This window comes from Hippopotamus amphibius, chromosome 8 (genome assembly GCF_030028045.1).
Source record: "Hippopotamus amphibius kiboko isolate mHipAmp2 chromosome 8, mHipAmp2.hap2, whole genome shotgun sequence".
Taxonomy (NCBI): domain Eukaryota; kingdom Metazoa; phylum Chordata; class Mammalia; order Artiodactyla; family Hippopotamidae; genus Hippopotamus; species Hippopotamus amphibius.
The window spans coordinates 103,485,811-103,501,926 of NC_080193.1; the positions used below are offsets into that span (position 1 = coordinate 103,485,811).

Sequence of the window (16,116 nt, forward strand, 5' to 3'; positions counted from 1 at the left end):
ATCTTACAACAAAAACACATAAGTAGAAAAAAAATTTGTATGAGAACAAGGGGAAAAATTAGGTTAGAAAGTCAAAATGAGGTGGAGGGATAAAGAATGCAATGCAAATATGCAGGCCAGAAAGACCGAAACAGATTTTAGTAGATCCTGAATTTGTCCCGAGCTTCCTGGCAGGCAAAGCAAAAAGGGATATAGGGGATGTTAAATAGCTCTTGCTGTCAAAAATAAGAAAAATGGAAAGATTCTTAGAGGAAGTACCACTTCCCTAGAGTTCTAGAGATCCCTGTCAATGGAAATATTGAGTACTTCAGCGTCTGAAATTAACAAAATTACATTTATTTTATTTTTATTTGATTTTTTAAAAATTTAAAATACTTTATTTTAAAATAAACCCATTCATTCATACCTTTCACACAGGCCTTCCCCCAATAGTCTAAATGGGGGAGTTCTTAATAAAAATAGACATTTCAGTTAATGTAGACTTGTTAATAAGTACTGGTGTATCTATGCTAATCCCATGCTCATTCATCCAAGCCTCACTTAAACATGGCCATTCTGAATAACTGAAGAAATGAAATTTAATAAATGACGGTTTATTGAAAGTAGAGAAACTGATAATCAGACTACATTATTTTTTCAGTCTGAAAGCTCAATACTAATTTTATGTAGAGCCTAAATCTATAGTCCACTCACAGGCTAATAGGACTTTAACCTAACCTCTAGTTTCCATAAAAGGAGGTCAAATTCTTTTTCTATTCACTAAAAGTCACAATTTTATTAGTTGCTGTTATTATAAGTTAACCTATAAAATGTTTATACATCCTAGAAAGTATAAAATAAGGAAACACAAGAAGAAATGAGATCTCTACATCCACCAGACATATCTGAAAAAGAACCAAACAGTGCTACTAGAAATGAAATGTTCAATTACCTCTTTCTAAAAACAGTAAGTTTTGCAATTCATAATTATCAATGATATAATAATGCCATCAAGAGTTAACAAAATTAGATAACTGTTTTTAAAAATATTATCTGCTCAGTTCATTTCCTCCAGCCATTACACCCAAGGCTGCTTTCTGCCAGTCAGGCACACTCAGCAAGAGAACTGGCATTGCTGTCTCCCCTCTGCACTAATGGAGGTATAGTTTGGCAGTAAAATCCAAATTACTCAGTGGTAGCATCTGGCATAGTCAAAGAAAATATCAAAAGGAAAACTACAGATCCTGTGCTGACCTGGGCCAACCAGATGCATCAAAATACCAACGCTCATATGTTGGGGTGGTGTTGGGGACCGTTAATTGGGGCTAGAGGTGATAGGCACTTGAGAGAGGGGAGCGTGAAAAGGAGAAGCAGGGTTACAGTCCAAATAATCACCACTGCATTGAAGTTTCGTTTAAGCCCAAACCAAGAAATTAACATAAAAATTACTGTCATACTAAGGAAGCCAATAAGGTCTTGAGAGGCAAACTCCAAACCACCCTATAAGGTCACCTTCCTAACACGGGGGATATGAGACCTCTATTCTGCTGGCGGTGAGCTCATGATTAAAAATTGCCATGGGTAAACATAAAAATCACCATGACAGTAGAAAAAACAAAACTCACATCCTAGGAACCTCCATCTGAAAGAGTTTAAAGTGAGTATCTTAAAAGATTCAAGAAGATAAGTAAGGGCAATTTCTGAAATGTGACAGGCCAAATCAATGGTTCCTAATCAGGGGCAATTTTGCCCCTGAGTGGACATTTGACAATTTTTGTTAAATTTGAGACATTTCTGGTCATCATAACCAGGTGGTACTACTGGCATCTAGAGGATAGAGGCTAGGGGTGCTGCTGAACATTACAAAATGCATATTCCCCTCATCAAAGAATTATCCAATCCTAAATGGCAATAGTGCCAAAATTGAGAAACCCTGCACTAGATAATCTGGGGGAAAAATGGCTATAATACACACTGAAATGCTAAGTAAAACATAAAAAACATTTGCTCAAATATACAGCTGAGCATGTGAGAAAGTAAGTAAACTTGTAGGAAGGCAAAAAGAAAAAACAGCTAAAACCCACAGTGATAGCTGTTTAAGATTTGCCATACACAATAGCATTAAAACAGAAAACACGCAGGAATGATTCTAACAAAGATATGCAAGACATTAACAGGAAACAAACTATAAAATATTATTGGAAAGACATTAATAAAGACCTAGATAAATGAAGAGCTTTACTTTGCTCATGAATAGGGAAATTAATATAATAAAGATGTGAGTCGTCTAAAAACAATGGTCTGTGGATTAAAAGCAAGGGACTTATGAGGGAGAAATTTAAAAACAGTTCAACAGTAACTATGAGAAAGTCCACAGCAAATATTATACTTCATGGTGACATGTTAGAAGCATTCCCTTAAAAATGAGGCTCAAGACAAGCATATGTATGACCATCCCTTTTATTTAATACAGTACTAGAAGACAGAGTTTACCATTAAAATAAAAAAAAGTTAGAGTATAAGCATCGGAACTAAAGAAACAACTATCATTCTTCACATGCAATAAGATTTTCTACATAGGAAACCCAAGTATACCAACAGACAAAATGCTAGAATTCATAAGAGGTTAAAGTTTTGAGATATATGATTAATAAATAAAAGTCAATTACATCTCTGTACATTAGCAAAAAACAGGAAGAAAATGTAAATTTCATAAAGATGCTATTTACAACAGTAACAAAACCTATAAGGTATACAGAATAAATCTAACAAAAGATACATAAGACATTAAAGAAGAAATTATAAAACTTTATTGAAGACTTCAGTTAAGACAGAGATAAAGAAATGTACAATAATCATGGACAGAAGACAATATCATCAAGATATCAATTCTCAGATAAACTTATAAATTTAAGTCCAATCAAAAATCCAAAAAGGTTTGCCATGGACTGTGGCAAGCTGATTTTGAACTTATATGAAGGAGAAGGGCCAAGAATAGCCAGTACAAGTTTTAAGAACAACCATTTGGAGGAAGTTGCCTTACCAGATATCAAGATTTAATACAAATGTATAGTAATATGACACAGGAATAGATAATTTAAAAAAAAAACCAATACACAGATGAGAACTCAGAAATCAATCCACACACAGATGACTAGAGTGGTCCTATAAATCAAAAGGGAAAGGACATTAATGTCCAGAAATGGTGCTGAGACAACTGGTTATCCGTACATATAGAGAGGATAAACTGGTATCCTTTCCTCACTCCATTTACAAGTCAGTGCCACATGTACTAAAGTCCTGGACATAAAATTTCCAGAAGAGATTCTCCAAGAATACTATCATAACCTAGAATTACAAAAATGATTTTGTAAGACATAAAAAGCATGCATCCTTTTAAAAATGAAAAAAAGATAAAGCGCAGACTGAGAAGACAAATGCCTCATATATAATTAACAAAGAACTAGTATCCAGAATGTAGAAAGCATTGCTGCAAATTAGTAAGCATAAGGCAAGCCACCCAAGGGAAAAATAGGCAACAGGCAGTTTCCAGAAGGAAAAAACTCCAAACAGCCACCAACCATACGAAAAGATATTCAAGCCAAAACGGCATACAGAGAAATGAAAATTTAAACTACAGTGAGATATTATTTCACATTGGTCAAATGCTAGTGTCTGTTACCAAATGTCAGAGAAAATACAGTGAAATATGAAACCTTATACATTGCTAGAGGAATTATAAATTGATATAGCCACTTTGAAGAACAATTTGGCAATATCTGGTAAAGATAAATGCATATATTATTCCATGGCATGAAAATTTCATTCCTAAGTGAATATCCTTTTAAAAGTCCTAGACAGATATACCAAGACATGTACATAATGTTCCAAGCAGCAGTAGGTGGTATGGCAAAATAACGGAAATGACTTAAAAGTCTATCAAGAAGAGAGTGAATGAAATGTCATAGTCCTTTGATGAAATACTATACAGTCTTGAAAATGAAGAACTATGAGTGAATCTCACAAACAAGCAAAAAAATAAAACAACAAAAGAAATATTTTTTGCTAAGGCAAAGAGTTGCTAAAGCATGCATACCATATAATTAATTTACATTAAGATCCTAAATGTTAATGATAATACCATATATTGTTTAGGGATGTGTGTGTATGTGTGTGTGTGTATATGTGTGTGTGTGTATGTGTGTGTGTGCTGAAAATATTAAAACATAGTAATAATAAAAACCGAATTCAAAAAAGTGGTTTCCATTATGGGATTAACAGAATGTGACTAGATAAAAATACAGAGGGGAAATGACTGAATTTGTAGTATTTTACTTCATAAGCTCAGCAACAGGCATACAGATAGTAAAATAAATATACCTCTGACCACAGTCTCTGACCACAGTACAATAAAATTAGAAAACAATGATTAGCCAAAAGGAAATCCTGTAAGGTTTTGAACTGAAAAAGGCATTTCTGTCTCTCTCCTGCACTCAGCCTTTACAGTTCAGTTAACAAGTACTGCATAAAAAAACAACTGGAAAAAAAAAACTGGAGCATGTCATATAGAAACTATCTCACAGCATTCAAAATGCTTTTAGATCTTTGATGTATATATAGACAACCCTTAGAACAAGAAAGCCTAGAGGCATCCCAAAGTTATCATCAAAAAGAACAACTCAGATTTTATTTAATGTGGTTCAAAAAACAGGGTAGAAAGGGTGGGGAGGGGAGTGGCAGGTAGAATGAGTTCTTTAGAGTCTGGTGAAAGGACAGTACCCATCACTTACCAGCCCTGTTCTGCCTGAGCTGCCCAGTTCAGCACCAGACACCTCCTCTGAAGTCAATTGCTCCACCTCCCTCAGGGCAAAGGAGCTGTCCAAGTGCAATTCTTTCTCTTTCCTGCTTTCAAACACCCAGTCCTGTGGATTGACCACTATTTCTGCTGCTGTGCTTTCACACTCACTGCCTTCCCTAGCTGGGCAAAGCTGACAGCAGTGTGTATTTAGGATGTTTAAGAAACTCCCCTGTAGGGGCTTCCTAGGTGGCGCAGTGGTTAAGAATCCGCCTGCCAATGCAGGGGACACAGGTTCGATCCCCGCTCCAGGAAGATCCCACATGCCTCGGAGCAACTAAGCCCGTGTGCCAAAACAAAAAAAAAAAAAACAAAACAAAAGAAACTCCCCTGTTCTTTTACCTCCCCCCAATGGCAAATTTTAATTTAATGACTGTCTCTCCTTTACCACACCCACACAAAATTTCCACAATGATACAGACTGTCCCTGACCTTCAGAGCCAGAGCAGTTCCAGTTTCATTTCTCAATTAGTTCGTTGGCAGAGATCACTGAAAACACCAAACAAAGCAGAAGTAAGTCACCATGGTTCATTTCCACTGGCTAATGGAGAGGGTGTCAGGGTCTAGGAGCAGAAACTACTTTAGGTATTTTGAGTTGAAATGCATTGATATAGGTGCTTACAAAAATGATATAAGGGCTGGGGGAATGGGCTGACTGAGCTTCTGAGAAAGACTCCCAGGGCTCCCAGAAAGAACTTGTCTCAGTCAAGGCAGTGGGGAAACAAGAGGCTGTCACTGGTAGCACAAAGCTCAAGAACACCTCAGGCAGTGACCCCAAGACCAGAGGGCCAACCACCAGCCCATCTGCCTGCACGCCTCCAAAGCTGATCACCGGACTTCATAATGCTGCTGCCCAAACCCCCACGTCACCACCACCATGCTTGCCAGCAGAGAAATAACAAAAGCAACCGGCTACTGGCCTCTACTCCACTTATTTACAAGTCATACTCAAATGCACCTTAATTCACACCCTGGTTGTAAAGGAGTCTGGGAAATGCAGTTTGTCGTTTTCCACCCTCCAGACCAAGGTGAGAATGGGTCCTGAGCACTAACTGACCTTAGCCACCACAAAAGGATATTCCATGAGAACATTTTTATCTTCTTTGTGGTGAGATCCTCTCTGCATGGCCCCGGTGCCTGACTCCTAGTAAGCACTCAGTATTTGAATGAATGAACTGAGTTTTACAAGTCATTACCGAGTAAGGGCCTCATTTCCTTTGCTCCCCAGATGGGACCAAGAACAAGTGCTACAAATCCTCCTCTGGCCAGTACCTCAATTCTCTTGCCCTTCCGCCTCCTGACTCCCAGCTCTGCAACACCCTGGTGTGCCAGAACTTTCCAATTTGAGCACTGAAAGTCCCATGTTCCAGGAAACTCTTCAGTCCCAGGCAAACTGGGATGATCACCCCAGCATCCCAGCCTCAGATGGTGAGGCCCCACCACTCACACATCTAGAGCAGAAGTGCTGAACGGAATGGAAAGATCATACCACACCCTTGTGGTTTTCAACCTCAGCTGGCCCCTTACGGCTGCTCGGCATGCTATTCCAGGACTACGGTCAGCTCCTTTCAATGCCCCTTCACAGCTTTCTTCCATCCTACCACCACCCACTAGGGCCACTTCTCATCAATGACCTTGCCACTGATCAAGAGTGAGCTCCTGCAACCCTCCACCTTCCCTGGCTGTCCCTTACCTTCCAGGGCCATCCACTCCCCCTGTGCCCTCCTTTCTCCATGAGCCCCTATGCCTACCCCTTCATCAACCTCTCTCTACCTTCAGGGACTCCTCCCCTCAGCTTGTAAACATGTTCAGTCTCTTCCATCTTAAAAATAAAGAAAACAGGGACTTCCCTGATAGCCCAGTGGTTAAGAATCCACCTGCCGTGCAGGGACACAGGCTCAATCCCTGGTCTGGGAAGATCCCACATGCCGCGGAGCAACTAAGCCCATGAGCCACAACTACTGAGCCTGCACTCGAGAGCCCTGGAGCCACAACTACTAAAGCCTGTGTGCCTAGAGCCAGTGCTCTGCAACAAGAGAAGCCATCGCACTGAGAAGCCCGCATAGGGCAACAAAGAGTAGCCCCCACTCGCTGCAACTAGAGAAAGCCCTAGAGTAGCAACGAAGACCCAATGCAGCCAATAAATTAATTAACTTAATAAAAAATAAACAAAAAACTCTTTAGCCTGAGATCCCCTAGACCACCCAGCCTTTCACTCTCTTTCCTTTCACATGAAGCTGGGATTTCAGCAAAGGAGAGACTGTAAAGGGTGCTTCAGCTCCTTCACATTCTCAATTCACCCGATATGCCTCCATCTGCTTGCTTCCCGCCCCACATACTATGCACAATGACACTCAGTGCCATATTTGGAGTGTGAGGCAAAGGAAACATCAGGAATGCGGATACTGTCTTTATTCAAAATTTTGATATTTTGTTCGTCATGGGTTTTTTGGATTCATGTCAATTTTTTCAAAATCTTGCATGAATATATTATTTATCTTGATTTTCACACCCCCTTAAATGTTATGCCTGAGCTGAGTGCCTCACTCTCCTCACCTGACACGCTCTTCTAGAGGCCTTGGTGACCTCCTAATGGCCACATCACATGGAAGTCTTTTCCCCAAGCATTCTGACGCTGTTCCTTGAAACTCTTCTCCCTTGGCTGGCCTTACACCACTATATTCTACATGATCCCCCTCTAACCTTCTCTGACTTCTCAGCACCCTTTCTGCATCTGCTTTTCTTTTTTTTTAATTAAAAAAACTTTTTTTTATTAATTTTATTTATTTATTTATTTGCTGTGTTGGGTCTTCGTTGCTACGTGGGCTTTCTCCAGTTGCGGCAAGTGGGGGCTACCCTTCGTTCTGGTGCGCAGGCTTCTCATTGAGGTGGCTTACTCTTGTTGCGGAGCACAGGCTCTAAGGTGCTCAGGCTTCAGTAGTTGTGACACATGGGCTCAATAGTTGTTGCTTGCGAGCTCTAGAGCACAGACTCAGTAGTTGTGGTGCATGGGCTTAGTTTGCTCTGGGGCATGTGGGATCTTCCCGGCTCAGAGATCGAACCCATGTCCCCTGTATTGGCAGGCACATTCTTAACCACTGCGCCACCTGGGAAGCCCTGCACCTGCTTCTTAAATGCGGGTGCACCCTAGCATCCATCTCTCGTCCTGGCCTTTCTGTTCCCCCTGCCTATGGCCTCACCTTCTCCAAACAGATCTATGGGAATGAACCTTCTGAAGTTCATGCTTGAACCAAACCACTTTCCTAAATTCAGACCTTTCAATGATTCTTCATGTTCCATCACAGTTTCTGATTTTCTTTGCATTCAAGGCCCCTCCTTGTCTAGCAGCTGCCTTCATCTCTCATTAACACATATTTCGCACATTTGGCTTCGAACAAACCTCAATAAGGAGTTCTCTCCCGCGGCTCTGCGCATCTGCCTGTATTACTCGCTTCCACTTACCTGCCTCGTAAAACCCTGCTCAGCTTGCAGGGCCAGCTGAAGTGTCTCCTATGGGTCAAGCTTTCCTGGGAAGAACTCACCCAGACTCGGTCAGTAGCTCCTTTGTTCCACCACCATATTATGTACATAGCTCCGTGGCACCCAGCAAAGCTCCAATAGGTGACGGTAAAATGTGGTTAACTTTATTAGGCTTTCCAACCTTTCTCACAGAATGTCAGCCTTGCCTCCAACCATCTGGTATTGAAAGTACATAATGTTCCCAATAGCATAGCTGCCAGCATGACTGGTTCCCATCATACTTAAACCTATCCAAGAACAGACAAACTTAATATTCTCTTCTTTGTACTGCTTTGGTCATGGTATAGCCTGCAAGCAAGGTCATGTTCACTGAGCCATAGCCTGCAAGCAAATGCAATTTCCCAGCAACACTACAAAACTGGGTAGCAATGCAGAGAAGCCTGCCTTGCCAGCTGCAGAAAGCAGCATGCAAACCTGGAACTTTCAGATGTCCGGGAATCCCCACTGAGATATGAAGATGAAGTCCCTGAGAGAATAACTCAGAAGTTTCGAAAAAGATAAAGGAAAAGGGGTTACATGATCCTGGGCAAAACAGAATGTGACCACCTCACAGGAGTTCAATGCATACACACTGAACATAACAGGACCCACCCTCCTCTACCGCCGCCTCCATTCACGAACGGAACCTATGGATGTGGGCTCTACGTGTAGCAATTTGAGCAGTTAATATAATGAACCCATCTTTACTCCATCTGTAGGCATTTTAACCTAAGACAGTGCACGAAATGCCATTTTTGTGCCCTTTTCCCCCAGTATTTTAAAATGAGGTGTTTAGTAATAGATCATGTGGGTCCTAATTTCTGGAATGCTGCAGAAACATAGTCTAGAAGACCATGCACTGAGGTTGAAGCATAAACACATTCCAATTTGAAATTATTTAATGCATATTTTTAAATTTAATATTTTTCTGTTTTTTTAAATTTAATATTTAATAATTTTAATGCATGCTTTTAGCTAGAGACTTTGTATCGTTATGTACATAATGTATCAGTAGCTAAAAGTATGCATTAAAAAATTATTTGGCTTCTCAAGCACTGCATTTCAATTATAGCAAATTGCCCACAAACTATAGATGATTCCAATTATAAAATGACATAAAATTAGAATGCATATTTTATAAAGTTCTTTGATGAGGCTCAGCCCCATGACTCTCAGGGAAACTCCTACAAATTTCAACATAACATTACCTCAATAACTTCCCTGGTCCATAACAGTGGCATACGGGCTGCAGAAAATGAGGGAATGAAAGAAACCCAGAAGGAGAAAGGATTTAGATTGAAAGGAGATCTTGAATCATCTTGTTGGATACAGAAACACGAGCAGAGTCACTAGGGAAATCCATTTAAGGCAGTGGTCCACTCCTCCTGAACCAAGGTTAAATTTTCATGAGGGCAAACTTCTCACATAGAGCCCAAGCACCTAAGAGTATCTCCCTTCCTCTGCCCAACCCATAATCTAACTCAAGACACACATCTCAGTGTTCCCTGGACAGTGTTTTTCTGTCCCAACATCTTTGCTTAAGCATTTGCCTCCAGTTGTGGAAAGCCCCTTCCCTCTTTTCAGTCTCTGCCTATTGAAATTCTAACCCATCTTTCAAGGCAACTCTTCCTAAAGTTCGTCTTGATTCCTAAATCAGGTCATCTCCTCCTGCTTCACAGCACTGTTTTTACTTTCTTCGTGAGTACCGTCTTACATGGTAAGCTCCCACTCATCCGCATTAGGCTGTGATGGGTCCTGGCCAGGACCTCCAAGCTCATCCTCCTGGGCCTTGAACAGACTGCTCATCATTACAGAGCTCCAGCAGGCCTGCACTAGTAGTGCCTATTCATCCTTTCATAATCTACAATGAAGCAAGATGGAGCTGGTGGTGGAGAAGAACATACTTGGAACCTGGTTGTTAGACCCAGGAGACAGAGCTTGTGAAAGGAAGTTTTTGCAATTCTATGGGGTAACAATGCTGTTGTTTAAGAGCTGGGTGAGGCCCCCTGCAGGGCTTCCTGGGAACAGACAGGACCTCACCAAGAACAGACAGAATACAATGTCTCCAGCCAAGCTCACCAGACATCCTCTGGCCTTTTAGCAAAAGGTACATCTCCCCTGTAGGTTTGGCTAAAAATTTATCCATTGCACTTATCACAAGTTCTAAAACTCTAAGATTTATGGGTGAGTTTTCATTGTGCCAAACCTCCAGGCCAGTCTTCTGTGTGTAGTATGGACTCAAAAGTGCCTAAAATTTAAAGTATTTTTTCCTCAAATAGGACAGTCCTCTGACATCCCCTTAATTACAAACAGCATCATACAAAATAAGCAAAATAAAAAAGAGCAAACTACATATTTTAAAAAAATATGTAAAAAACATTTAATAGACTATATTTGAGCGCATAAATGTCTGGAAAAGACAATAAACTGCAACATTTGGTTATCTTAGGGAATGGATCCCTGCAGGCTTTCTCTCTTTACTTTGCATGTACTTTAACCCGGATAATTATAATACAACTTGACTGTAAAATTTTTAAGAGACAAAGTATTACAATACAGAATGTTAAATGCAATCCCATGGTAAGTGCAAAGAGCCCCTGAGTATAGGAAAGTAGAGAGGAAGGGAATCCATGGGAGTGGGTTGTGAAGTCTTTCTCGAGGAGGTGGCAGTAGCTGAATATAAAGAAGAAATAGACTACAGTCTGTCATACAGAGCGAAGTAAGCCAGAAAGAGAAAAACAAATACCGTATGCTAACTCATATATATGGAATCTAAAAAAATGGTACTGATAAACCCAGTGACAGGGCAAGAATAAAGATGCAGATGTAGAGAACAGACTTGAGGACACGGGGTGGGGGGCGAAGGGGAAGCCGGGACGACGTGAGACAGTAGCACTGACATATATACACTACCAAATGTAAAATAGATAGCTAGTGGGAAGCTGCTGCATAACACAGGGAGATCAACTCGATGGATGACGGGTGATGACTTAGAGGGCTGGGATATGGAGGGTGGGAAGGAGTCACAGGAGGGAGAGGATATGGGGATATACATATAAATGCAGCTGATTCACTTTGTTGTATAGCAAAAACTGGCACAATAGTGTAAAGCAATTATATTCCAATAAAGAGCTTTAAAAAAAAGAAGAAATACAGCATTACAATAATAGTGTTTCTTACATAACAGATTTACCCTGTAACCTGTTATCACTTCCCCAACCTGGTCCAACTGGCTTCCTCCCATTCTAGGCCGTTGCTGGCCCTTTTCTAGGTTGCCTTGAATTCAAGTTACCTTTGCTGGTAATTTTGCTGGGTCTCCCCAGCCACTCTGTAGTTTTTTTCTCTGTGGGAGGAAAAAAACCAAGTTCAGATCCATCTCTATTCCCAGCACCCAAAACTCTGCCTGGTCTTGAGGAGTGCAATATATACTGAATTATACTGAATTAAAGGAAAGGAGGCATTTCCGTCCATAAACATGGTTTAATTAGCCTTTGGAGCCCTGTAAGAAATAACCAAAAGGAATCCATTCCTGAGATTGTAAAAAGCGACAGCCACGCCTGGTGATTTGGAGTGCTGTGGGTGCGTCCCAAGGAGTCGCGAGGCATGGCTGAAAGCAGGACACTCACTCCTTTCCTGCTGGGATCAGGGGACCGTGCCCTGACGCCCCCGGAGCCTCGGGTGACACCAGCAGGGGGCGAGGACGCGGAGCAAAGGGGTGGGGTGGGGCTCTCAGTCTACCCTGGCCCGCACAGTCGCCGGCTCGTCCCCATGACTTCTGCCCGCAGCCTCACCCACCCGTGCCCACCCTCTACAGACACAATCAGAAACTGATGTTCCGGAAAACCAGAGCTGCAAGTATTTCCAGTAAGTCCCCTGCACACGAACCTTCAAGTTGGGAACTTTCAAAGATGCGAACGTACATTCACATGTCCAATCACATGTCAGTTCGTGTGTCTGGCATACATTGTCACATGCGTGCATCCCCTACAAGTGGTCGTGCTTTTGTGCACTTTACTGTTCAGTCCTGTATAGAGTACAGTAGTACAGTATCTTTCTTTCAAGCCCAGGATGTTCACTCGATGCCAGCCCCTGTATGCCAGCTGTTGTACTGTCCTACCGTACTTTTCCAGGTACTGTACTGTAAGATTAAAAATGTTTTATTTTTTGTGTTTGTTTTTTATGCATTATTTGTGTTGAAAGAATTATAAACCTATTACAGCACAGTACTACATAGCCAATTGTGTTAGCTGGGTACCTAGACTAACTTTATTGGACTTATGAACATGCTCTCAGAACTGAAGTCCATTCACGTGTTGGAGACTTACTCGTACTGCAGACAGGGCTAGAAACTGGAGGAGAGCATCACAGGCGCCAAGAAGTGGCTTGCAAGGCAGACATAATGCCTCTGTGCACTTCCTCCTGACAGCGTGCCAGGAAGGCACAGCCCAAACAAAACTTCCTGCTCCAGAACTCTCCACCCCAACATGTTTAAAACTCACGGGGGCACACTCTGGTCTCTCCAGATAGTAAACTCTCCCTTGTGTGGGCAAAAAGCCCACCTGGCGTTGGGGGGAATTCCTGGTGTCAGGTCAAGACTCAGTGGGTGTGGCCGCTGTGCCCCACCACCGCACTGAGAGCCGCACTGGGACCCGCCGTCGCCCCATGGTACCAGCCTACTTCCGCTTCAGCTGCCAACAGATGCCACTCAAAAAAAAAAAAGCCTGCCACCACCCTCCCAACATTCCAGTCTCCCAAGATTCCCAGGGGGCAAGGGGCCCCCAGCCCCTGCGGGCCTGCAGGTTCATTCAGCTTGGAGAGCAGGTGCCAGGTAGTAACAGTGTTAAATGAAGTGCAAATGTCAGTTACAAACAAATGCAAAACAAGAAATCCTTAGGAAAAGCTGTTTTAATCAGGACATCCAACCCAGAAGCTATAAGTAAAACAAGTGTTAACATTAAAAATGCAACTTCTGTAAGGCAGGCACATTCAAAAGTCCCTTCCAAACCCGAGTCTTTTCTTTCCTTTTCTTTTTTTCTAATTTTGGAGTTGGCCAAAGTTTTTTGTCTCTCCCAATTAAACTCTTTAAAGATTATTTAGGTGAACCACCCATGGGAAATTACCAAAAATTCAGTTTCTCTTATCTGAAATCTGTTACCTGAAGCGGGTCAAGCCCGCCAGAGCCCGGTCTTAGTTTTAGATTATCAGGGTTTGTCTGTATCCAACAGGCTCCCTACTGGCACTACCTCTCGCTGCGTAAACAAATTTCAAATGTCAACACAGAAAAATACTGGCGAGAGCTTTAGCGTCCTTGAACTTACTTCCTGTTACCTCAAACCCAAAGCTCGTTCTGAATTTCAATGGTCTTTGTTCTACTGCATTCCGCTGTTAATATTTAAAAAGAATATGCCCTGACCAGGCATTCCCCAGTCCCTTTGAAGGGAAAGGGAGGGCGGGGGGGCACAAGTTTATCTCAAGGCTTTACAAAACATCTCATCCGTCAGTCGTTCCGAACCGTCCCAAGGCAAGCTGTTCTTCCAGTTTGCCAAAATACACCTCACCGCTTTGAAAAACAGCAACCCTGACCTATTTCAACAGAGAGAGGGTACAAATTCCTGCCCGGCCGGTTGCTTCCCTCCCCACCGCCCCCCTGCACACGAAAAGTTCTAGCTCTGTTAACTGTGCCGAAGGAAGACTGCCAAATCTTCTGAGCATGTCATCCCCAGAACTGAGCAACCCTCAGGATGTTCTTAGGCAAAGTTTGTAGGGCACTGGGGACCTGCCACCAAAGCTCATGGCCCGTTTTCAGTCCCCTCGGGCTTCAGCGTTGGGCGAGAGACCCTGCGTCCGGGCGATCCGGCGCAGGGACCACACCTGGGATCCCGGGAAGACTCATTCGGCCCTCCGGAGAATCCCGGGAGCGGGGGCGCTCCGGCCCTCCTGGTGCCCGCGGGGCAAATTGGAGATAAGAGAGCGAGGGGACTGAGTCACCTGCCAGAAGGCCCACCCCTCCCCTGCCCCCCGACCCTGCCCTGCACCTCCCGCCCCGGCCCAGTGCAAGGAAGCGCGAGTCCGGGAACGCGAGAGGATGCGGGGCCGCCGGCCGGGTGGGGCCTGGGGAGGGTGGGGAGCTGCGGGGTCCCGCTCGGGCACGTACCGTCCTGCCCGCGCCGAGGCTCTCCTCTGGCTGCCACCCGTCAAGACTTCACGCCTCCGATGCCTTAAAAGTTGAGGCAAGATGGAGGAAAAGAAACCGAAAGCCTGAAAGCGGACGTGGCTTTCCTGCCCAGTCCCGCCTGCGCTCGCCTTGCCCAGACTTCTCTCTCAGCCTACAAAAACTTTCAGCCTCTAAAAAGTTGATGGTCTGACCTTCATCATGTTAGACCCAGAGACCCCACTCACCAGCCCTGTGAGTTGAAACACTCCAGTGCCACAGGAGAGCCCGGCTACTCCGTTTCCTGTTTACACGGGCTCTGACTGGGCTTGCCGTGAACTCTGGGCGGTTACTTAAGAACGAAGTTGCAGCTGTTACTACCAACAGAACAATTTGCTAACGTAGCCAAACAGACCCCTGGAATTTGGAGCAGAGATAGGTTTACTGCAAGGCCATGCAAGGAGAGGAGGTGGCTCATGTCCTAAAAGAACTTGGGCAAAACACTTTTAAAAGCCTGGTTTGGAGGGGGCGGGGGGAGGGGGGTTTGCATGGTCTGTGATCGGTTTGTGCACCATTCTGATGGGGAGGTGGGTGGTGTCACAGGCGTTAACATTATCAGGGTCTCTGTGCTTACAGCCCTCAAGTAGTTAACATCTTCCATTTGTTGGAGAGGGGGCATTTTTACATCTGCAAAACAACTCAGGAAATAGTCATCAAATACCATTATCTAGATACTTCAGAGAAGAGCTAAAGCAGAGGATATGGGGAAAAGCAAGTCCCGGGAAGGCCCCCATGGCGTCCTACTCAGTGACAGCACTTCTGAAACTGATGAAAATTGTTTTAAGACATGCAAAAACAATCAACTATTTAAAGCCTTGGAAATATTCCTAAGAGAAAAGAGCAAATAATATCTATTCAAAAAAATCTAGGAAGGATTGGTAAGGAAGGCAAGAATCTGAGGTATTTCAACGAAGCCCTCTTCCTCTCTTTGCCCTCCCAACTGTAAGGCAGAGCCCCCACTCTGCCTTTAAACCCAGAACACTGGGCCTCTTTCTTCCCAGGCTCCCAGTGGGAGGGGCGGATGTGAAAAATTCTCACCCTGCCTGCCCTTGGCTACCTGATACTGAGGCTAAGTCCTGGATAAATGTGGTTGAGAGATGGAGGATTCCATCCAGCCCCACTCATGCAACAGAGGCTCTATCTTGGGCTGGAGTGCTGCGAATACTGGGTTCCTAATCACCCTCCGCTCAGATCCTGAAGTAGTGGTTCAAGCCAGAAGAGAAAAGCCAAGAGGACCTCAGGCTGCTACCGCATCCTCACCTAGAACTCAGTCCCCTAGAATAGGGATGGGACTCTGAGAGAAGCTTGCCATTGTTCCACCTCCTACTCCAAAGCCCTGACTCCGTGATTGTGCCTGGGGATGTTTTAAATGTATAAATGCATAAAACAGATCGCTCTTAATCTTGTCCCACAAAAAATGACTTCATTTGCAACACTACATGGAAAAATTCAAGCCAAAGGGTGCTCTCCAAAACCTGGAGGTCACGGTGATAGGCAATTGGGAGGAGATTGAAGATATGGGCTAAATTGTAAACTGGCTACTTTGCAGGAA

At 43.3% G+C, this 16,116-nt stretch overlaps 1 protein-coding gene across 10 annotated transcripts in view; it reads right to left on the reverse strand.

Moving 5' to 3' along the window:
- Positions 1-14,839, reverse strand: part of CFLAR (CASP8 and FADD like apoptosis regulator) — a 51,948-nt gene extending 37,109 nt beyond the window's left edge. For 4 of the 10 annotated variants that reach the window (XR_009055124.1, XM_057745896.1, XM_057745895.1 and 1 more), the window contains exon 1: positions 14,508-14,812. The gene's annotated coding sequence lies outside the window, so the exon portion shown is untranslated. Of the gene's footprint in view, positions 1-4,769; positions 5,005-5,266; positions 5,291-11,645; positions 11,697-14,507 lie in introns of those variants that run through there. The other 6 variants (XM_057745890.1, XM_057745892.1, XM_057745889.1 and 3 more) reach the window with 6 other exon arrangements.
- Positions 14,840-16,116: the final 1,277 nt, after the last annotated feature.